At 39.0% G+C, this 23960-nt stretch overlaps 2 protein-coding genes across 6 annotated transcripts in view; one reads left to right on the top strand and one right to left on the bottom strand.

Annotated features, from left to right (window-relative positions):
* Positions 1-8121, bottom strand: part of LOC121501731 (cytochrome c oxidase assembly factor 1 homolog) — a 68378-nt gene extending 60257 nt beyond the window's left edge. For 3 of the 4 annotated variants that reach the window (XM_041774069.1, XM_041774071.1, XM_041774068.1), the window contains exons 1-2: positions 8034-8121; positions 2867-2920 (exon numbers count right to left, since the gene is read on the bottom strand). The gene's annotated coding sequence lies outside the window, so the exon portion shown is untranslated. Of the gene's footprint in view, positions 1-1590; positions 1700-2866; positions 2921-8033 lie in introns of all 4 variants that reach the window. The other variant, XM_041774070.1, reaches the window with a different exon arrangement.
* A 99-nt stretch (positions 8122-8220) lies between these two features.
* Positions 8221-23960, top strand: part of LOC121471481 (biliverdin reductase A-like) — a 55765-nt gene continuing 40025 nt past the window's right edge. The window contains exon 1 of one of the 2 annotated variants that reach the window (XM_041722290.1): positions 8221-8681. The gene's annotated coding sequence lies outside the window, so the exon portion shown is untranslated. The remainder of the gene's footprint in view (positions 8682-23960) is intronic. The other variant, XM_041722291.1, reaches the window with a different exon arrangement.

The raw sequence follows: 23960 nt of genomic DNA, 5'->3' as shown, positions 1-23960 counted from the left end.
ATAGATAAAAAACAAGACCCATCATTCTTTTAAAATGCATGTGGAACATTTTCCAGGACAGATCCCACATTACACCACAAAACAAATCTCAATATTTAAGAAGACTGAGATAATCCAAGCATCTTTTTTGACCAACAGTATGAAACTGGAAATCAGAAGAAGAAAACTGGAAAAAACACAAACACATGAAAGCTAAACATGGTACTAAACAAACAATGGGTCTCAAAGAAAACAAAGAGGGATCAAATACCTGAGGCAAATGAAAATGGAAACACAATGGTTCAAAATCTTTGGAATGCAGCAAAAGCAGTACTAAGAGGGAAGTTTATAGCAATATAGGCCCGGCCCATCTCAAAAAAAAAATTTCAAAGAAACAATAAAACTGTACACATAAAGAAAATAGAAGCACTTGATGGGATGAGCACTGAGTGTTATACTACATGTTGACAAAATGAGGTTAAATTTTAATAATGTAAAAAAAAAAGAAAATTGTTTTGAACTGAAAAAAAAATAGAAAATAGAAAAAGAACAAAGCCCAAAGTTAGTAAAAGAAAGGAAATAATAAAGATTAGCTTGAAAAGAAATGAAGTAAAGTCTTAAAAATATATATAAAAGAACAATGAAACCAAGAGCTGGTTCTTTGAAAAGATAAACAAAATTGATAACCTTTACCCAGAGTCATCAAGGAAAAAAAAAAAAGACTAAAATAATATCAGAAACAAAATAGAAGTCATAACCCACACCACAGAAACATAAAGGATTATTAAGCTATTATAAATATATGCTGGCAAATTGGACAACCCAGAAGAAATTAATAAATACCTAAAAACACAGTTTTCCAAAATGGAATCAGGAAGAAAGAAATAATCCAAACAGACTGATTACTGGTAATGAACCCGAATCATTAATCAAAAACCTCCCAACAATTCCAGGACTAGATGGTTTCACTGGTGAATTCTACTAATCATTTAGATACCAAATTCTTCCAAAAATTCAAAGAGGGGGATCCCTGGGTGGCTCAGCAGTTTGGCGCCTGCCTCCAGCCCAGGGCATGATCCTGGAGTCCTGGGATCAAGTCCCGCATCAGGTTCCCTGCATGGAGCCTGCTTCTCCCTCTGCCTGTGTCTCTGCCTCTCTCTGTGTATTTCATGAAAAATAAAATCTTAAAAAAAAAAAAATTCAAAGAGGAGGAAATGGTTCCAAATTCATTTTTTAAGGCTAGCATTACCCTTATACCAAAACCAGACAAAGACAGTGCAAAAAAAAAAAAAAAAAAAGACAGCAAGAAAAAAAGAAAAAAATTACAAACATCATCCTTGATGAGCTGATACAAATATCCTCAACAAAATATTAGTAAATTGAATTCAACAATACATTAAAATGATTATTCGCCCTGAATAAGTAGGATTTGTTCCAGGGATGTAAGGATGCTCCAATATCCATAAATAAATCAACAATGATGCATCACATTCAGAAAATGAAAGGCAAAAATCATGCAATCATCTCAATAGAAGCAGAAAAGGCAAAGCAGAAATTCAACATCCATTCATGATCAAAACCCTCAACAAAGTGGGAATTGAGGAAACATACCTCCACATAATGAAGTCCATTTCTGAAAAGCACACAGCTAACGCCATGCTCAATGGTGAATGCTGAAAGCTCTTTCTCAAGATCAAGAGCAAGACAGGGAGGCCCACTCCTGCCATGTTTATGCGACATAGTGTTAGAAGTTCTAGCCACAGCAATTAGGCAAGAAAAATAAACAAAAAGCATCCAAACTGGTAAAGAAGTAAAACTGTCACTATTTGCAGCTGACATACTACATACAGAAATCCCTATGATGACACAAACAAAACTATTAAAATAATGAATTCAGTAAAATTGTAGAACACAAAGCTAATATACAAAAATCTGTTGCACTTCTAGCAGAAAGAGAAATTATAGAAAAAAAAATCCCATTTACAATTCATCATAAAGAATAAAATACCGAGGCTGAGGAAAAAATTTATCCAAGGAAGTGAAAAACCTATATTATGAAAACTGTAAGAAATAGGTGAATGAAATTGAAGAGGACACAAAAAAATGAAAAGAAATTCCACACTCATGGATTGGAAGAATTAATCTTGTTAAAATGTCCATACCACCCAAAGCAATCTACAGATTCAATGCAATCCCCAACAATATACCAATAATATTTTTCACAGAACTAGAGCAAATAATTCCAAAATTTGTATGGAACCACAAAAGACCCTGAAAAGCCAAAGCAATCTGGATAAAGAATAAAGCTAGAGGCATCACAGTCTCAGATTTAAAACTATATTACATAGCTATAGTAATCAAAACAGTATGGTACTTGCACAAAAACAGTCAGTGGAACAGAAATGAGCACAAAAATAAAACCATGCTTACATGGTAAATCAGTATGCAACAAAAGAGGCACAAACACACAATGGGGAAACAACAGTCTCTTCAGTAGAGAAAACTGGTGCTGGGAAAATTGGAAAGCTACATGCCAAAGAATGAAATTTTCTTTATCGCTATACCATTATTTTTTCAACTATTCCCCTGACATTGGAACTGTAAATTTTTGTGGGAAATTGAGATCCCTCTGAATAACTGCGACCAATGGGGAAATGCAGAAAAAAAGACAACAGTATAGTTCAACCAAACCTTAGAAAATAGAAATTGTTGGCTGCCTGCTAGACCATCCCTAACACCCTCTCCTTCCAATTGCAACATCGTTCATAAACTCCGGTTTAATAGTCCCTCATCATTGTTACAGCCCATACCCCACAGTAAACAGCAACTTCTCATTCTTCACTGATAAATATCATGGGTATTTTTGCACTGGGGGAGGAAAACTTACCTGTCAAAAGCAGCAATATTCACAGCATACCAGAGTAATTGCCAAAGTATCCACCTAGAACAGCAGAATAATAACAGATTAACAGATTCAAATCTTTGGAACTATACAAGTATGCAAAATCACCTCCATTTTAGAGTCTGCCATGATGGGTAACTTACCCTCTAACATTAAAAACACAGAATTAAGGGGGGGAAAAAACAGCATGGATTATAAGGAAGTTTAGGATTTGGGAAACTATTGAGGTAAACCTTTCATTTAGTCTGAATTCTAATCATTCTAATAAGCTCAAGGAGCCCCACGTCCTAAGACAAAAACTTCTATATCGCTTCAATTAGGAGACAGCCCTTTGAATTTATATTTATAGAAAGGTAAACATGATAATATATGCCTAAAACACACAGTTCTGTTAAATTCCCTATTTTGTGTGAAGGACAAAAATCACTGAAACATACGTGTAGTTCCTTAAAAAGTTAAACAGAGAATTACTCTATGATCCAGTAATTCCACTTCTGGGTACACATCCAAAAGAACACAAACAGGTATCTGTGTACCAATGCTCATAACACTATTCACAAAAGCCAAAAGATGGAAATGACTCAAATGTCTACTAATAGGTAAGTAAAATGTGATATACACATACAGTGAAATATCATTTAGCCTTAAAAAGGAAGGAAATTCTGCTACATAACATGGATAAACCTTAAAGACATCATGCTACATGAAATAAACCAGATACAAAAGGACAAATACCGTATGATTCCATTTACATGAGTTACTTGGAATAGTCAAACTCAGAGACAAAAATTGGATGGTGGCTGTCAACAACCCAAAAATTGGATGGTGGCTGTCAACAACCCAAAAATTGGATGGTGGCTGTCAACAACCCAAAAATTGGATGGTGGCTGTCAACAACCCAAAAATTGGATGGTGGCTGTCAACAACCGGAGAGAGGGGCACTATGGTGTTATTATTTAATGAGAACAAGGTTTCAGTTTGGAAGATAAGAGCTCTGGAGAGGATGGTGGTGATAGCTGCACAGTAATATAAATGCACCTAGGTCACTGAATTGTACAGTAAAAATGTTTAGAATGCTAGATTTCATGAAATGTACGTTTTACCACAATTTAAAAAACAAAAACAAAAACTCTGAAGCAAACAAACACCAAGTCAAAACACAGAGTTCTAACAAATCAGGCCAAAGGATAATAATGAGGCCTTGGGCATCGTATGTAAAATAGAGATGCAACTTTTTCTAGGGAGCTGTGTTATATAGCTTTCCTCAGTTTCTCAAAATGTTCAGAGATCCTAAAAATACTTTTATTACCACTACCTTTAATTCAACGAGAAAAGTATGAAAATAATTTTATCAGGATTTTATTAAACTACTATCTCCAGCATGCCCCAATCAATATAGAACCAGCATACTTACATTCAAGCCCTGCACACAAAAACCTTCAAATAAACTTCTGCTGGTATGAGGTAAGTACCTACTATTTGACTGTCCAATATGACTCTCACAAATCTAATGCAATGTATTAAACATGAGTAAGAGAATATGCAAATAGCTTCTAGGAATCTATTTGAAATACAAAATTAAATGAACCAACAAAGCAGGTTATAGTATATTTTTCAAGGCAGAAGGGTGGAGAGACACCAGTGTCTGAAACGATGAAACTATAAAGTTAACTATAGTTTCAGAGACTCCGACATCACACTAAGCAGTGTCAGTTTCCATAACACCCACGATTTAACAACAGCAGCCCAAACTGCCACCTGGAAGCCTTTTATAGGAAAAGATGGGCAGTCCTGACAACACAAAAATGCAAAACATTAGTATAGTAAGAAATACAAAACAAAGTTAACAGGCAAACAGACTGAAAATATCTGCCACATATCTAGCAGCCAATGGGTTAATATCTCTACACAAAGAACTCCTACCAATCTATAAGGAAAAGACAAAACTCAATAGGGAATGGACAAATTACATAAACTGGTTCCCCCCTGCTCTGTTTTTCAACTATTAAAATGCTGTGGGCAGCCCCGGTGGCTCAGCGGTTTAGGGCGTGTCTCTGCCTCTCTCTCTCTCTCTCTCTCTCTCTCTCTTTCTGGTCTCTCATGAATAAATAAATAAAATCTTTTAAATAAAAATAAAAATAAAAATAAAAATAAAAATAAAAATAAAATGCTGCTCACAGGTTCTTGACAGCATGTTTTCCTGGGCCTGGTATTTTCTACACGTAACAGTTATGGTTCAACTCACTCTCTGCGTCACCCCTTCAGACCTATAACCTGGTCTCTAAGAAGAGTAAAAATCAACCTCATGTGATTTTTAATCTTTTTTAACTTTTATTTACTTATGATAGTCACAAAGAGAGAGAGAGAGAGAGAGAGAGAGGCAGAGACACAGGCAGAGGGAGAAGCAGGCTCCATGCACCGGGAGCCCGATGTGGGATTCGATCCCGGGTCTCCAGGATCGCGCCCTGGGCCAAAGGCAGGCGTCAAACCGCTGCGCCACCCAGGGATCCCCCTCATGTGATTTTTATTTAAAATAATTATATCACAAACTACAAGACTTGTCACATGTCTGACACAGGACCTGGAATATACAAAGAACTCTTACAGGAGTAGCTAGCTGGTTCAGTCAGTGGAGCATGCAACTCTTGATCTCGGGGTTGTGAGTTTGAACCCCACGTTGGTTGCAGTAATTGCTTAAAAATAATCTAGGGCTGCCCGCCCAGGTGGCTCCGCGGTTTAGCGCCTGCCTTCAGCCAAGGGCGTGATCCTGAAGACCTGGGATCAAGTCCCACGTCAGACTCCCTGCATGGAGCCTGCTTCTCCCTCTGCCTGTGTCTCTGCCTTTTTCTCTCATGAATAAATAAATATAATCTTTAAAAAACAAAAAAACAGGTAATGACAAGTGGTGGTGACAACATGAAGGGATTAGAACCCTCATATACCGCCAATCAGAATATTATAGACACTTTGGAAAGTCTGGCAGTTCCTCAAAATGTGAAACATAGAGTTACCATATGACTGAACAATTCTAATCTTAGGTATATACCCAAGAGAAATGAAAACGTGATGATGTTTACACAAAAACCTGGACATAAACGTTCCTAGCAGCGGTATTCATAATGGCCAATACTCAAAGGTCTACCAACCGACCGATGGATAAAGGGTAGTACATCCATACAATGAGATACTATCTAGCAGTAAAATGGAATGAAGTGCTGATACAAGGTACAACATGCCTGCATAGGCCTATATACAGACAGCAGATTAGTACCTGCATAGGGGTAGGAGCTCGGGGGAGTAGGGGAAAAATCAGATTCCTCATGGGTCAAGGCTTCTTTCTGGGGTGATGAAAATACTTTAAAATTGATTACAGTAATGACTACACAACTTTGTAAGTATACTAAAAATCAATGTATATTTTAAGCAGGTAAATGCTACAGGTATGTGAACTATTATCTCAATTAAGCTGTTACTTCTTAAAAGGATTTTCTTTCTAGCGTATCCCTAGCTCTTAGGACAGTCCCTGGCAATAATAGGAATTCAATAAACTTTGACAAAATGGAAAAATAAATTTCAAAAGGCAGGTAAACCATTGCAAAACTTTGTCACACCCAAAGTAATGAACTTGCTATATACTGTAGCTGGAGCATATGGTGTGTGTGTTGGCGTGTTTTCCATCAAAGGAGACTGAAAAACTCAGCATCAGCAAGGAGACCATGAAAGGTCTGGAAGCCAGGCTAAGGAATCCGCATTGCCCTGAATCAACAGGAAGGCCGGGAAGATTGTGAGCATGGGAATAACACAATCAGATGGATTTTCTATGTGAGCATGGGAATAACACGATCAGATGGATTTTCTATGTGCAGAGTTTAAGCAGAGGTTTGTTAACTTTTCTTTTTAGATTTTATTTATTTATTCACAAGAATACACAGAGAGGAGAGGCAGAGACACAGGCAGAGAGAGAAGCAGGCTCCATGCAGGGAGCCCGACGTGGGACTGGATCCCAGGACCCCGGGGTCACGCCCTGGGCCCAGGGCAGGTGCTCAACCGCTGAGCCACCTGGGCTGCCCGGTTTGTTACTTCTATACAAATGTGAAATAGAGGGGGAAAAAAGTGCCTTACAAATAAAGCACAAGTAAGAATGAGGAACATTCAAGGAGCAAGTATCAAAGTATAAGAATCTGCGGATTTTTAATATTATACACGACACACCGACTGACGCTCATACATGCTCGTATGTCCTTGTCTCCAACAGTCAAAAGTCATTTCTACTGTCAGAACCCTGCATGGAATTCAAGAGTGATGGGGGCTCAAGTCACTATGACCAACTGTCAGAAAATTCTTCTCTATGATCATCGAGGCAGGGTCTTCCTCACAGGGTTGTAACTCAGGACCATCAACAAAGCGCCCGATTCCACCGCTCAGAGGGGACGCCCCACTCTTCACAAATGTGCTCTGAGGAACGCCGGGCAGGGCAGGGTAGGGCAAGGTAGGGCAAGGTAGGGTAGGGTAGGGTAGGGCAGCGCAGTGTAGGGCAGGGCCACGCAGGGTAGAGCAGGGCAGGGTAGGGCAAGGTAGGGTAGGGTAGGGCAGCGCAGTGTAGGGCAGGGCCACGCAGGGTAGAGCAGGGCAGGGCCGTCCAAGCTGGGCAGGGTAGAGTAGGGTAGGGCCAGGTAGGGTAGGGTAGGGTAGGGCGGGACAGGGTAGGGTACGACAGGGTAGGGTAGGACAGAGTAGGGCAGGGCCACGGAGGGTAGGACAGGGCTGGGTAGGGTGGGGCAGGGTAAGGTAGGGCAGGGCAGGGCCAGCTGCTGGCGGCCCCGAACCCCCCGAACCCCGGGGCGAGCTCGGGGAGGGGCGGGCACCCTGCAGCCCCTGGCAGCCTCCTGCAGCCCCCTGCAGAACCTTGCAGCCCCCGGCAGCCCCCTGCAGCCCCCTCGGGCGCTGCGCCCACAGGGGCCCCGACACCACGCAGGCAGCAGGCGGGTCGCCCCCGCGACGGCTCAAGCCCCGGGAGGTGGCCCCCGCCGGCAGCCCCGTCGCCCGCACGCACACACACACACACACACACACACGCAGCCGCGCAGGCTGCGGCGACAAACGTCTCCGAGGGTGAAAGGAAAGCGAGGCTCGGAGCCGCGGGGGCGCTGACCTTTCCGGGCCGCAACCGCGCGCCGCAGGAAGCCCGCGCCTTCCTTCCTTCCGGGGGCGGAAGTGCGGGTACGCGCGCCCCAGGCCGGCCCGCCCCGCGAGGAGCAGCGGAGACTTCCGGCGCGGCGTCCCCGCGGGCTAGAGCGTCCGGACGCGCCGGGGCGGGGCACGCCGGGCCAGCGGGTCGGAGTCGCGGGCCGAGGCCGCCGCGGACGCTCGGCCCCGCCCGGGGAGCGAGGTGGGCCCCGCAGAGCCCGCCCTTCTGTCCCGCCCGCCCGCCGCGCCCCTGCGGCAGCCCCCGCGAGCCCAGTCGCCGCCTTCGCCTGACCCACCGGCAGCGCGACAGTCGTATCCATCCAGTCGCGGTGCAGTGCCTACGGCGCTCCGGAGAATGCGAGGGGAAGAAGAAGAAGAAGAAAACAAGCGGACGACTTGAGTTACGTAGCGCGGGGAACGGTAACAGCATTTTTACCTGGTGCGTTTGCTCCAAGGACGTAAAGCGCTCGGGGGGCGTCTGGGCCTCCGCGGTCGTACGCCGCAGCCGCGCCCACCGCCCTGTGGGTCGTCCTGCCGTCCCCGCGTGGGAGGATGGCGGCCTGGGAAGCCCTCGGCTGAGGAAGAATTCTTGAGAGGACTTCGTGCAAAAGAGGTGGGTTTGGGTTTTGTTTTTTTAAGATTTTACTTATTTATTCATAGAGACACAGAGAGAGGCAGAGACCCAGGCCGAGGGAGAAGCAGGCTCCATGCAGGGAGCCCGACGCAGGACTCGATCCCGGGACCCCGGGGTCACGACCTGGGCCGAAGGCGGGTGCTCAACCGCTGAGCCCCCCGGGGATCCCCAAGAGGTGGTTTTCATTAAACCTCTACTGACAGGACCTGTGGACAGAAAGCTGCATGGGGTCGTGAGGGGTAGTGATTATACACCCTCAACTTGGGGGGGGCGTGTTAGTCTGTAAGTTTCAAAGGAATTCTGGAAACAAGGTTGCCAGGACCTTGAAGGGGTTGGTTATTGTTGGGGAAAGGTCATATATTATTGTCTGGTAAACCCTTAGGGCGCCCGGGTGGCTCAGCGGTTTAGCGCCACCTTCCGCCCAGGTCGTGACCCCGGAGTCCAGGAATCGAGTCCCACGTCCGGCTCCCTGCGTAGAGCCTGCTTCTCCCTCAGCCTGTGTCTCTGCCTGTGTGTGTGTGTGTCTCATGAATAAACAAATAAAATCTTAAAAAAAAGATGAAAAAGAAAACCTTGGTCATAAGACCCTCCGCCCCCCCCTCCCAGATACATATCCATAGGTCCCGTGCTTGGAAGATGGTTGCTAACATGTATCTTGACTCCAGAATAAAAATAAAGGACGTTCTGTCTCCCTTCCTGATATTTCCCAGACATTTCTTCTCCCTTCCCTTATATTCCCTTTCTTAACTCTGGGAAACGAACTGGGGGTGGTGGAAGGGGAGGAGGGCGGGGGGTGGGGGGGAATGGGTGACGGGCACTGAGGGGGACACTTGATGGGATGAGCACTGGGTGTTTTTCTGTATGTTGGTAAATTGAACACCAATAAAAATTAATGTATTAAAAATAATAATAAAAATAAAGGACGTTTCTAAAGGAATTTTTATATGTTAAAGAAGACCTGCAGGGTCCTGGCGGGTCAGGCCAAGATTGCCCCTTTGCCCTTAGCAAAACCAACATGGGGGCTGCTGAGCCCGTAGAAGAATGTCACTCCGCCCATTTCAAGAACTCCTCAATGGGCTGCAAGTAGGGAGGGAATTAATTTTCCTTCTGCCTTTGTTTCCCACATGATTATCGCCACTATTACCATCATTATTGACTTTTTTTTCTTTTCATGTAAGTTTGAAGTCCAGGTACGTTTCCTCCAAAAAGGTACGGTCTCAGCATTGGTGGGTCCCCTAAATTTGATGTGTTACATGACCGGACTAGTCAAGTGTAATCTCATGTCGTTTAAACCTGGAGCTCACCCTATTTCTGAAGTTCTTATGGGGATATCTAATACGTTTCCTTATTTTCTGGTAGAGGTGAAGATTAAATGAGTTTAGGTAGCACTAGTAATGTTGTAAGTGCCCAAAATTATTAGCTATTGCTGTTGAGACAGGGATTCCACTTCTTAGAGCCACAAGTATCCTTATCTGATTCTCTCTCTCTCTCTCTCTCTTTCTCTCTTTCCTATGTATAAGGAAAGGATCTGTTTTGCTACCTGTTAACTTCTAAGGATCCAGGGTAGGGGTAGGAGGTGGAGAGATGAGAGAGAGTTGACTAAAGTGCTGTCAGTTGTGGGGTGATATTAAGTGGTCAAATGGCTGCTTTAAGAAATGCACTTAAGAGCAACAGGATGGAACCACCGTGTCTAGTTTCTCTCTCAGCAGCAGCCTAGAACTATGAAACTAGAGTTTCTACGTATGGTAGTTGTTCATATACACGAAAGTATCATTTTTGCATATTAATATTCTAACTAAGTTATTTTATTGTTTGGAGTTGGGTCTTTTAGATTTTCTGTCATTACAATCATGTCATTGAGATGACAAAATCCTTTCCAAATTTTATACCACTAATTTGTCATATCTAACTGTATTGGCTAGTTATTTCCAATAAAAATATTTAATAATAGTGAACATAGTATAGGCTTCTTTGTCTTATTCTACCTTTAACGGGACATCTCTAGAACTTTCCCATTAAGTATGCTACTGGCTTGGGAGACTAAGGTAAATCTTTTATCTTTTACCATATTAAGGAAGTGCCCAGCTACTAAGAGAACAGGAAAAATTTTGACACAAAGCATTGAGCATGCCCCTACATCTTGTCATAAAAGTAGGTATAAACTAGATAATATTTGCCTCAGAGACTCTAATGAAATTCACATTAGCTAGGTTGGAATCAATGTTCTTTCTTAATCTTACATACTATCGTCATGAAATTGAATACTGACTAGGTTGTTTATAAGAAATCTCCCTGTGGAAAGGAGAGAAAATGTGTGGGTACTAGGGAGACAGAACATGAGAGACTCCTAACTCTGGGAAACGAACAAGGGGTGGTGGAAAGGGAGGTGGGGGTGACAGGTACTGAGGGGGGCACTTGATGGGATGAGCACTGGGTGTTATGCTATATGTTGGCAAATTGAACTCCAATAAAAAAAATATATGAAAATAAATAAATAAATAAATCCCCCTCTGATATGCCGATTTTTAACCCTGGAAAAGTTCTTTTTTATCTTTTATAGAATATCACCTTTAATCCAAAGTCTATGCTTGTTCTATACATTGTGGGAAATTGCATGGATCTACTATAGTTTGGTTATCAAAGTTGTGTCTGTCCAAATATGCTGGTTGTGGAAAATAGGAATATTTTATGATAATAGATTAGGTCATCAAGAGATATAACAATCTTAAACTTGTATGCAGCGTAGCAGAGATTTGATATATGTGAAACCAAAAGTGAAAAGAGAATTAGAAAAATAAAAAATTACAGTGGGTGATTTTAACCTTCATGTCTCAGAAATTAATAGAACTAGACAAAACAGTAAGTGTATGGAAGACTGAAAAACATTACCAGCCAACTTGACCTATTGACATTTATAGAACACTTTGTAAAAAGCAAAATATCTTGTTTAAGTGCATAGAATATTCACTTTTATGGGGTTCATAAAACAAATCTCAACTTTAAATATAGACTAAAATCACTCAATATGTTGTCTGACTATAATGCAATTATATGTGACATAATTAACTTATATTTATAATATATTTAATATATAATTTAATTGGGAATTAATAATAGTAAGGTTTCTGAGAAAGCTCCAAATATTTTGAAATTAACATATTTTAAAATAGCTTATGGGTCAAAGAAGAAATCACAAGGAAGCAGGTAAATATCTTGAACTGAATAAAAATAAAAACATATCCAAAAGTGTAGAACACAGAGCAAGTGACGCTTAGAGGGAAAAATTATTGCTTTATATGTTTATATTAGAAAAAATGGAAAACCTAAATTATGTAAGCTTCCACTTTAAGGGATTAAGAGGAAGAAAACAAAAGTAGGAGCAAAGGAAATAGATACTTTTGGAAATTAATTGAATAGAAAATGTGTTTCTTTTAAAACGTTAAATTAGTAAACATCTAGCTACAGATCTGATCAATCAAAAAAAAGAGGTTAGGAGACCAAATTACCAATATCAGAAATGAGAGAAAAGAAATCACAGATCCTATAGACATTAGAAATGAATAAATAGGACTCTTCCAGTAATAGCTAAGTACTTCCTATTGAAGCAACCCTCCTACAGGTAAAAACTGCAAACTCTGGGCCAAGTAGAAAAAATAACTCCCTGAAAAGAACAGCACAAGAAGGTATACACTGGAGGAGAATTAGTGCTTTTGTAAAAAAAGAAATGAGACAGTGAATTTCCCATTTGTATGGCTTTTTGCCTGAGGGCAAACCCCAGTTGTTATTCTCAGTCCCAAAAGACAGTTTGGGACTACTAGAACAAGTGCAAAGTAGGAGGTCATCAAAGAAAGGAAATCCCCAAAAGAAAGAAGTAAAAAAGGAAGAAGACCACATTCTGTGTATAAAATGCCTATATTTCTGTCTGACACCTGAAACACATGTGTGGAGCTGACTTTTGAGCTATTGAGAGCTCAAAAATTGAAGAGACATCGTCTGCTGCCCACCACAGTTGAGACTAACAGAACTGAAGAGAAATAGACAAATCCACAATTTTTTTTTTTTTTTTTTTTTTTTTTTACAAATCCACAATTATAATTGGAGCTTCTCTTCTTGCTTTCTTTCTGTTTAACAGTTGGAACTTTCAACAGTCTTCTCTCAGTAGTTAGTATGAGATCTAAATAAAAGTTTAGTAAAGGCTGTAGCATTATCAACCACCTACCTTGATCTAATTGTTTCTTTATAGGACACTGCACTCAACAACTGTAGAATACACATTCTTTTTAAATATACACACTTTGTTCATCAAAATACATCATAAGCCAGACTATGAAACAAGTCCTAATAAATTATAAAAGATTAAAATCATGCATTAGGTTTCCTATCAAAGATAGAATTAAATCAGAAATAAGTAATGGAAAAATATCTGGAAGACCCCTAAATATTTGTAGATACTTATATAGTAATGTATAGCTTTAATACTTGTTTTTCAAAAGAAGAAATGTATAACTCATGACCTAAGTTTCTACCTTAAGAAGCTGGGAAAGGTAGAGCAAGTAAGGCCAAAAAGGTAGAAGGAAGTAAATACTAAAGATAAAAGCATAAATCAGTGCAATAGAAGACTAATAACATTATATTTACAAAACTAAAGACTAGATCTTTGACATATCAACAAGATCCATAAATTACTAGCTAGGCTAATTAAAACAAAAATTAACTAACAGGAATGAAAGAGGAGTTAACACTACAGATCCTACAAACATTAAAACTTTTGAAGGTGGGATGAACTCTGAGATGCTCTGAGAAGCAAGAGGTTAGTCATAAGATATTGGCCATTCTAGGAAAGGAATATAACCATGGGTGAAACTGCTCTTCACCTGAGGGAGCTCTTAGGAGACAGGTTGTGTATCCCAGCAACTACCATTGACTTATGAGGGGAAGAGAAGCAAATCTAGGGAGAGTCAGGTTATATTTAAGACAGCAATTACTCAACAAAAGAAGAAGGAAAAAAGTAAATTAGATAAAGTTGCCTAGAAAATGTCCTAAAATGATAGGGGATTTAGACAAAGGAAAGGAAGAACGTTTCCACCTCTGGAAATACTGTGACACAAAGCATACAGTTAAGAAAATTAGGAACTAATTTCTAAAATTATATATACAGATTGTGAGCTTGCAAGTATGCTATAGGAGTACTTTTTAAAACTTTTATTTTGCTGCTATAAACATTGAGGTGCATGTGCCCCTTCAAATCCATGATTTTTGTACCCTTTGAATAAATACCTAGTAGTGCAATTGCTGATTTCATAGAGTAGCTCTATTTGTAACTTTTCGAGGACCCTCCATACTGTTTTCCATAGTAGCTGCACCAGTTTTGCATTCCCACCAACAGTGTAAGAGGGTTCCCCTTTCTCCACCTCTGAGCCAACATCTTGTTTCCTAAAATGTTAATTTTAGCCATTTTGACCAGTGTGAGGTGGTATCTCATTGTAGCTTTGATTTGTATTTCCTTGATGCAGAATGATGGTGAGCATTTTTTCATGTGTCTGTTGGCCATTTGTATATCTTCTTTGGAGAAATGTCTGTTCATGGCATAAGCCCATTTCTTGACTGGATTTTTTGGGTTTTGGTGTTGAGTTTGATTAGTTCTTTATAGTCTTTGGATATTAACCCTTTATGATTTGAGAATATCTACTCCCATTCTGTAGGTTGCCTTTTAGTTTAGTTGGTTGTTTCCTTTGCTGTGCAAAAACTATATGTAACTGATGAATCACTGAAGTCTACCCCTGAAACTAATATATATTTTTTAATATGCTTCTGTTTTAATGACCTTTAGAAACTGGTCCAAACTGATTATCAGCAATATATTGTTTTTGCTTTTTTTCTTTAAAAAAATATTTTGAGACCACTTTTGATATACACACATATAATTCTGTGGTCAAAACAGACAAATAGGACTTTAATGAGACTAAACAAAAATGCAAAACTTAAACAAAATTTAAAAATTTGGAAGCATAAGCTAAATTTTTCTGCATAGCTGAAATCTAAAGCAAGTCCTGTTGGCAGGGGTGGGAGGGGGTACTGACAGGAAGATAAAGCAAGGGTTTTTTTTTTTATGCCTTGCACCTTTAAATGTTGCAAAAAATTTCACTCCATAGGCTGAAAATGTTTCACAGATAGTTCATTCCTATATCTTTAGACACCATAGCTGTGTCAGTGCCTCCTTTTGCAAGGTAAACTGCAGTGCTGGATTTGGAATGAACTGCCCTGTTACTGCCACTGTTGTTGACATCACAGTCCAGTGGTTCAGTGGAAATGACCCAGGTGGAGGGGCACCACCACTTAAGAGAATAGGGAGTTTTTACACAGTTAACATAACTAAATTGAATTTAAATTTTTTAAAAAATTAAATAAATAAATAAAACTTTTTTATTTTGAAATAATTATAGATTCACAGGAAGCTTGTAAAAAGAATCTAAAGGGATGTCCTGTGTACCAGGACCCAGTTTTCTCCAGTTGTAACCTCTTTTGTTTACTATACTATAATATCAAAACAAGTAAATTGATATTAGCATAATCCAAGAATTTATTCAGATTTCACCAATTTTCCATGCACTCATTTGTGTATGTGTGTATTTCTATGCAATATTATCACATGTTTAAATTCATGTAACCACTACCCCCAATCAAGGATCCCTGGTACTACCCCTTTCATAGCCAGTCGATTCCTGTCTTTCCTGCCTCCACTGCCACCTTGTAACCCCTGGCGACCACTAATCTGTTCTCCATCTCTATAATTTTGTGGCAAGCATGCGGTTAGTTCAGTTAAAATACAGCTTGAATCATGGCCTATCGTTATTTTGTGGAAAAGCATCATCTTCACCTTAGACTTTCAAACTTCTCATGAATCTTTTCATTAGTAGTCAAATTTTCCAAGATAATTTCTACCAAGGTCATTGCAAACCAGCTGTCTTTAAATTTGTATTCTCTAGTTCTTCCCTCTTACTTCTAGAATATGATGTTGTCAAATATTTTACAAATGAATCATGACCATCAGATGTGGGTTGTTGTTGTTGTTTTTTGTTTAAAGATTCTATTTACCTATTCATGAGGGACCCAGAAAGAGAGACAGAGACACAGGCAGAGGGAGAAGCAGGCTCCATGAGCTGCTTCTGAGCTGCCCAGGTGTCCCACAAAAAAATTTTTAAATTTTGCTTTAAAAATTTACTGTCAGTATATCTTCCTTGATCCTTTCTTCCACTACAAAGGCACAGATAATCTTACTAATCTGTTATTTATTGTGGAAACTTTCTCTGAAAATATTCCCTCCTTCTCTGAGATCATTATCTGACCACCTCCCCCCATTCCTTCCATCCCAATTTAAGTGTTTTTTTTTTTTTTTTTAATCTATATGCATGTTTTTAACCCTGTTACAAATATTGTTTGTATCTGGGTCAGATGAAGTTCCCAGCCACAAAGAGAGATGCAAACTATATACTAACAGCTTAAATTCAGCTAGGCACACCAGTGTGATCCTATTGGTTGCCAGATACCAAAATACTTTTGTACAAGTTAATAAATAGCTGATACCAGAAGACCCTACAACAATAAACTTAGGCACAACTAGGTCCCATCTCTGAGACCCATCAGACATCCTATTAGCCAGAAACCAAAGGTCTGGCATTATAGACAGCTTCTGTTCTGTTTTGAATATTCCTCCTTCTACCACTAAGTACAATAAAAATGTGATCGATGGTGTATTGGTGATTTTTTAAAGTTTTATGAAAACTCAGAGAATGGAGTACTCTTTGACAACAGCAGGTAAGATTAAGAGAGTCAAGAGAACATCCAAGAAAAGTTTACAGAGTATATTAGTGCTTCCCAACTGGTGATAAATAATAGTAATAATAAATACCATTTTTTTTTTTCAGTGCTTACTAGGTCATAGGCTCTGCGCCAAATTCCTTTTACAAACATTTACTGCATTTATTGCTCACAAAACTGCAAGACATATAATTACAATTCTATTTTATAGATGAGCAGTATTGTTCTTCACCAATTGATACTGATAGAGCTGAACCAGTTTTTCAAAGCTATCCATTTTAATTAGTCAGTGTTGTGATTAGTCCGCACCTGGACCATGCCAATTATTAATAATTTTGAACATCATTCCTACAGATAAAAAATCAGAAACTAAGAATAAATCAGTAGCAAAAGATCACATACCAAAGAGTAGAACTGGGATTTCAATCCAAGGCTGAACTAGTCTAAAGTTCATGTTCTAAACCACTTTCTTACCTACATTTCTTTTTTTTTTTTTTTAAACCTACATTTCAACTATGAAAACAACTTAAAAAAACTTCCATAATATGTTTTTCCTCTTTATATCTTCTGGGAAGGTAAGTGGTACCATATGTTTTTAATCTCCCAAAAGCCCTCCATAAGAAACAGATGAATAAGGTAGAGAAGCCAAAAACCTACAGATAATATCAATAACAAATTAGGTGATAAAGTATTCCCACAAACTAAAATTTGAGGTGTAGGATTCAACCTCCAACAGTAACACACTCACATAGTATTTGTCAGCAGCTACACAGAAGGGAGCAGAGAAAGGAGAGGGTCTTCTGATAGCCCTGGAAGCTAGAGAGCCCCCAAATTACTATAGGTACTCTCAGAAATGCTCACAAGACATATCTGAGAACAATAGCCAAAACTGGATGAAGTTTGCAGACTCCCAGTCCCAAGTAACAGGAGGAGGACTAGAATAGTCTGAGCCCTATGAACTCTCAATTCTAAGTGATGAAAGTTCTCTGATAAGACAAAGCTTACATTAAGAAACTGCTAGAAGTAAGACTAAGCAGAGCAAATTGAGCAGTCAGGAATGGAGAAGGCAAAACAAGAGATCCAATGATGAGGGGTAAGAAACTGCTGGAAGTAAGACTAAGCAGAGCAAATTGAGCAGTCAGGAATGGAGAAGGCAAAACGAGATCCAATGATGAGGGGAGGAGTACTTTATGAAAACAAAGTAAGAGGGAGCTCTAGTACTGATACATTAGGAAGGTTATCCTTAGGTTACTTCTTTCATGGGTTAGAAATGCTCATCTCACTTAAGCATGAGCAATCAAATGGATCACAAAAGTAAATGTCTTACAGTTCTTGTTGGAGAAGGTCATCAAGAAGACGTGACTGCCAGTTGACCTGTGAGCTGGACTCAGGCACTAGGAGGCTCCTCATCCCCTTTCTGTCCTTGGAATGTGGGTTCTGTTTGCCTTTCCCACTCCCAGAGGCTGCTCTCAGGACACAACCTTGAGATAGTGATGTGTTGAGAACAACTGCACGGTATATGTGATTGAACCTAGTTAAGACCTATATTTGGGCAGCCCGGGTGGCTCAGCGGATTAGGGCCGCCTTCAGCCCGGGGCCTGATCGCCTGATTGAGTCCCGTATCGAGCTCCTTGCATGAAGCCTGCTTTACCCTCTACCTGTGTCTCTGCCTCTCTCTCTCTCATGAATAAATGAATAAAATCTTTAAAAAAAAAAAAAAAAGACTTCTATATTGACTCTCAAAAGTTGGCAGGCCAGCATGGAGACTTACTTGTCTTGCTGCCACCAAACACAAATCTTGTGTATAAGTTCATTTTGCTGCCACCTACTAATCTGGAATGGCCTACGAAAGAGACCTTTCTTTGGTCTCTTTCCCACCCCCTGTATAGGAGCCAGTTTCAGATTTTCCCCGGGAAGCTCCTGAGAGGTTTCAAACCAGTGGTTTCAAACCAGTGAGTGGTTTCAAACCTTGTGAGAAAAAAGGAATAAGGAACAGAATAACATCCGTATAGACAATAAAGGCACACTAAAAAGAAATGTCTACAAATAGGTGAAAATATAATAATATATTCTCAAATCAGCCAAAAAAAATGGAACATTAGCACAAACTTTCTTAATCTGATTTAAAACAATAGCAACAACACTGGCAGAGCCAGGAAGCTCAGCAATCCCCTAGGACTTTCATAAAACACACTTAAGTATATCATGATAGAAGTACTAAAAATCAAGGGAGGAGAATATGTTAAGAGTAGGGAGAAGGGAGAACAAGGACAGAAGTATAAGAAGGATGGCTGATTTTACTTCAGAAATGATGGTCAGAAGAAAATGAAACATCTTCAATGTAATGAAAGGGAAGAAACTGTCACCTTAGAATCCAGATTTATATTTTAAGACTATTAAACACATTTGATGAAAGAAAATACAAAATAAATTTATAGACTAAAAATAATAAAATCACTACACATTGAAACCTTTGGGATGCATGTAAAGCAGTGATCAAAAGAAAATTCAAAGCATTAAACACCTATAAATCAAAAATAATTGAGTTAAGTTCACAGATAAAAGAGGGAAAACCCCTACAGACCAAGTGAAATCAAGAGAAGGAAATGAGGATTACAATAGAAATCAGTGAGGTGGAGAATAGAAAAGCAGCAGACATGATTAATAAATCAATATCTGGTTTTAAAACCTTTATTGAAGTGCATGTAATTTATCCATTTAAAGTGTACAATTCAGTACCTTGTACTATATTTTTTTAGCTTGTACTATATTTACAGAATTGTGCAGCCATGAACAATTAATTTTAGAGCATTTTAATCACCCCCAAAAAGAAATTCTACATCTTTTGACTATAAATCCCCCCAAATCCTCACTCACTTTCCCAGCCCCAGACAATCAGTAATCTACTTCCTATCTTTATAGATGTAAACTATTCTAGACATTTCATAACAGAATGGTATGAGGTCTCTGTGACTGGCCTACACTTAGCATAATATTTTCAGTGTTCATCATGATAATAAAATGGTTTGCAAACTCTATAAGCAGGAATAAGAAAACTATGCATATAAATGTTAACTGTGGCATTTTTTCAAATATTAATAAGAAAATTGTGAAAATGCCTCAGTTCCAGGGGAGTGTTCCAAGTCTCATTTCACAAGCAGACCAGAGCATACCTAGTTAAAACTTACCACATTCAGTCCAGGGGCCAAATACTGCCCAAAACAGGCAAAGGGAACCTCTGCAGATGACAGGCCTGAAGGATAAAGCAGTCAGGACACAATAGCAGAGTACACACAGCACATATTGGAAACACCTCCAGAAGTTCCAGACCTTGGGAAATAGGGGACATTACACTGCAGGGCACTTCTGGACCTCTTTTCCAAAGTCATTACCCTCAAAAACAAGAGACATAGCCAAATTTCCTAGCAGAGAAACAGCACAGAAATTTAAACAAAATGGGGAGACAGAGGAATTTGTCCCAAATGAAAGAACAGGACAAGGCCATGGCCAGCGATCTAAGAGAACAGGTATTAGAGAATTTAAAGTAATGATCAGGGCAGCTCCGGGGGGCACAGCGGTTTAGCACCTACCTTTGGCCCAGGGCAGATCCTGGAGTCCCGGGATTGAGTCCCACATCGGGCTCCCTGCATGGAGCCTGCTTCTCCCTCTGCCTGTGTCTCTGCCCCCCCCTCTCTCTCTGTCTCTCATGAATAAATAAAATCTTAAAAAAAAAAAAATAATGATCATAAAGATACTCAACAAAGAATGGAAGACATCAGTGAGACCTTAACACAGAGATAAGGAGTAACATAGCAGAGATAAAGAGTTCAATAAACAAAATGAGAAATATGCTAGATGGAATGAATAGCAGGCTTGAAAAAGCAGAGGAATGAATTAATGACCTAGAAGACAGAGTAATGGAAAGTAATCAGACTGAACAAAGAAGAGGAAAAGAATTATGCAAAACAAGAATAGACTTAGGGAAATCAGTGATGTCATCAAATGTAATAACATCTGTATTATAGAGATCTCGGAAGAGGAGAGAGAAAAAAGGGAAGAAAATGTATCTGAAGAAACTGAAAATTTCCCTAATCTAGGGAAGGAAACAAATATCTAGATCCAGAACATATGGAGAACCTTCCCCAAAAGTGAACAAAAGCTGGTCCACATCAAGAGATTGTAATTAAATTGCAAATTGTAGCAATAAAGAAAAAAAGTATCAAGTGAAAAGAAGATAATTACATATAAAGGAAACCATCAATTTTGATTACTGAATCAGTAATCAAAAAACTCCCAAAAAACAAAAGTGCAGGACTGACAGCTTCACATGCAAATTCTATCAATATTCTAAAGAAGAGTTAATATCTATTCTTCTCAAACTATTCCAGACAATGAAAGAGGAAGGAAAACTTCCAAATTCATTCTTTGAAACCAGCATTACCTTAATAGCAAAACCAGATAAAGGCCCCACAAAAAAGAGAACTACAGGCCAATATCTCTAATGAACATAGATGCAAAAATCGTCAATAAAATACTATCACACTGAATCCAACAGTATATTTAAAAGCATTCACTATGATAAAGTGGGATTTATTCCCAGTATGTAAGTGTGGTTCAATATTTGCAAATCAGGGACACCTGGGTGGCTCAGTGGTTGGGCACCTGCCTTTGGCTCAGGGCCTGATCTTGCGGTCCTGGGATCAAGTCCCACATCAGGCTCCCTGCATAGAGCCTGCTTCTCCCTCCACCTTTGTCTCTGCCTGCCTCTCTCTGTGTCTCTCATGAATAAATAAATAAAATCTTAAAAAAAAATTTGCAAATCAAACAACATGATACATCACATCAAGAGTAGGATAAAAACCATATGATCATTTCAGTAAATACAGAAAAAGCATTTAACAAAGGAAAACATTAATTCATGATAAATACCATCAACAAAGTAGGTTTAGAGGGAACATACCTCAACCTAATAAAGGCCATATATGAAAAACCCACAGCTAACATCATTCTCAATAGGGAAAAACAGCTTTTCCTCCATGGTCAGGAACAAGACAGGGATGCCCACTCTCATCACTTCCATTCAACATAGTATTGAAAGTCCTAGCCAGGGAAATCAGACAAGAAAAAAAGAAAAGACATCCAAATTGGCAAGGAGGAAGTCAAATTCCCTCTCTTTGCAGATGACATGATATTATATAGAGAAAACCCTAAAGACTCCACCAAAAACACTTACTACAACATATAAATGAATTCAGTAAAGTTGCAACATAGAAAATCCATGTCAAATTTGATATTGGTCAAATTTCTATACACTAACAGAAAGAAAAATTAAGAAAACAATACCGGTTACAATTGCACCCAAAATAATAAGATACCTAGGAAAAAAACCTAACCAAGAAAACTATACTATGAAAACTATAAAACATTGATGAAATAAATTGAAGATGACACAAAGAAATGGAAATACATCCCCTGCTCATCAGTTGGAAGAATATTGTTAAAATGTCTATACTGCCCAAAGCAATGTACATGTTTAAGGCGATCTCTATCAAAATACTAAAAGGATTTTTCACAGAACTACAACACAAATCTTAAATTTATTTGGAACCACAAAAGACCCTGAATTGCCAAAGCAATTTTGAAAAAGAAACTCAAATCAGCAGGTATCACAGTCCCAGACTTCAACTTATATTACAAACCTGTAGTGATCAAAACAGTATGGTCATGGCACAAAAATAGATGCAGATCAACAGAACAGAATAGAAAATCCAGAAATGAACCCAAAATTATATGGTTAATTAATATTTAAGAAAGCAAGAAAGAATATCCAATGCAAAAACAGTCTCTTCAACGAATGGTATCAGAAAAACTGATCAGCTACATGCAAGAGAATGAAACAACCATTTTCTTACACCATACACAAAAATACATTCAAAATGGACTAAAAATCCAAATGTGAGACCTGAGACATGAAAATCCTAGAAGAGAGCACAGGAAGTATAATGTCTCTGACATTGGCTGTAACATTTTTCTAGATGTGTCTCCTAAGATAAGGGAAATAAAGGCAAAAATAAGCTATTGAGACTGGATCAAAATAAAAAGCTTCTGCACAGTGAAGGAAACACCCAAAATAAAACTAAAAGGCAATCTACTGAATGGGAGAAGATATTTGTAAATGATATATCCAATAATGAATTAGCAACTAAAATAGATAAATAACATAAAACTTCAAAACAAATAATCCAATTAAAACATGGGCATAAAATGTAACCCGACATTTCTTCAAAGTACACATACAAATGGCCAATGGACCTATGGAAAGATGCTCAGTATCACTCATCAGAGAAATGCAAATCAAAAATGAGATACCATCTCATACCTGTCAACAACACAAAAGACACCAGGTGTTGGTGAGTATGTGGAGAAAAAGGAACCCTCCTGCACTGTTGGAGGGAATGAAAACAAGTGCAGCTACTGTGGAAAATAGTATGAAAATTCCTCAAAATTTTAAATATAGAACAACCCTATGATCCAGCAACTAGTGTTTGAGTGTTTACCAAAACAAAAACCCTAATTCAGAGGGATACATGCACCCCCTATGTTTATAGGACCTACCCAAGTGTCCTTCAATTAGATAAATGGATAAAGAAGGAGTGATACATATATTCAATGGAATATTACTCAGCCTTAAAAAGAGAATGAAATCTTGCCACTTGCAATGACATGGATGATGCTATAGAGTATAATGCTAAGTGAAATAAACCAGTCAGAGAAAGACAAATACCATATGATTTTACTCATATGTTGAATTTAAGAAACAAAACAAATGAACAAAGGAAAAAAAAAGAGAGAGGCAAACCAAGAAACAGACTCTTAAATATAGAGAACAAACCAGAAGGAGGTGGGAGGAGAGGGGGAGGAAATAGATGATGGTGATTAAGAAGTGTGCTTGTTATGATGTGCACAGGGTGATACTTGGAATTGGTGGATTATTATATAGTACACCTGAAACTAATATTACACTGTACGTTAACCACACTGGAATTAAATTTTTTTAAATTTTAGATATGAAATTAAATATGCAAAACATACCTATTTTAACAGTATTTGTGGGCAGCGCTGGTAGCCCAGTGGTTTAGCACTGCCTTCAGCCTAGGGTGCGATCCTGGAGACCCGGGATCTAGTCCCGCATCAGGCTCCCTTCATGGAGCCTGTTTCTCCCTCTGCCTGTGTCTCTACCTCTCTCTCCCTCTGTGTGTCTCTCATGAATAAATAAATAAAATCTTAAAAAAAAAAAAAAACAGTATTTGTATTAGTAGATTGGCCTCAAAAAAAAAATCTCACATAATTAAACACTCAAATTTTTAAAAATTTTTAAAGAGAAAACCTGTCTAAAGCAAAAATTAAGAAAATAAACCTAACTCTGTACAGTTAGTGGTA

Source organism: Vulpes lagopus, chromosome 11 (genome assembly GCF_018345385.1).
Source record: "Vulpes lagopus strain Blue_001 chromosome 11, ASM1834538v1, whole genome shotgun sequence".
NCBI classification, from domain to species: Eukaryota; Metazoa; Chordata; class Mammalia; order Carnivora; family Canidae; genus Vulpes; species Vulpes lagopus.
Note: the sequence above shows the minus strand (reverse complement) of the source record. Positions and strands in the feature narration are given on the sequence as shown.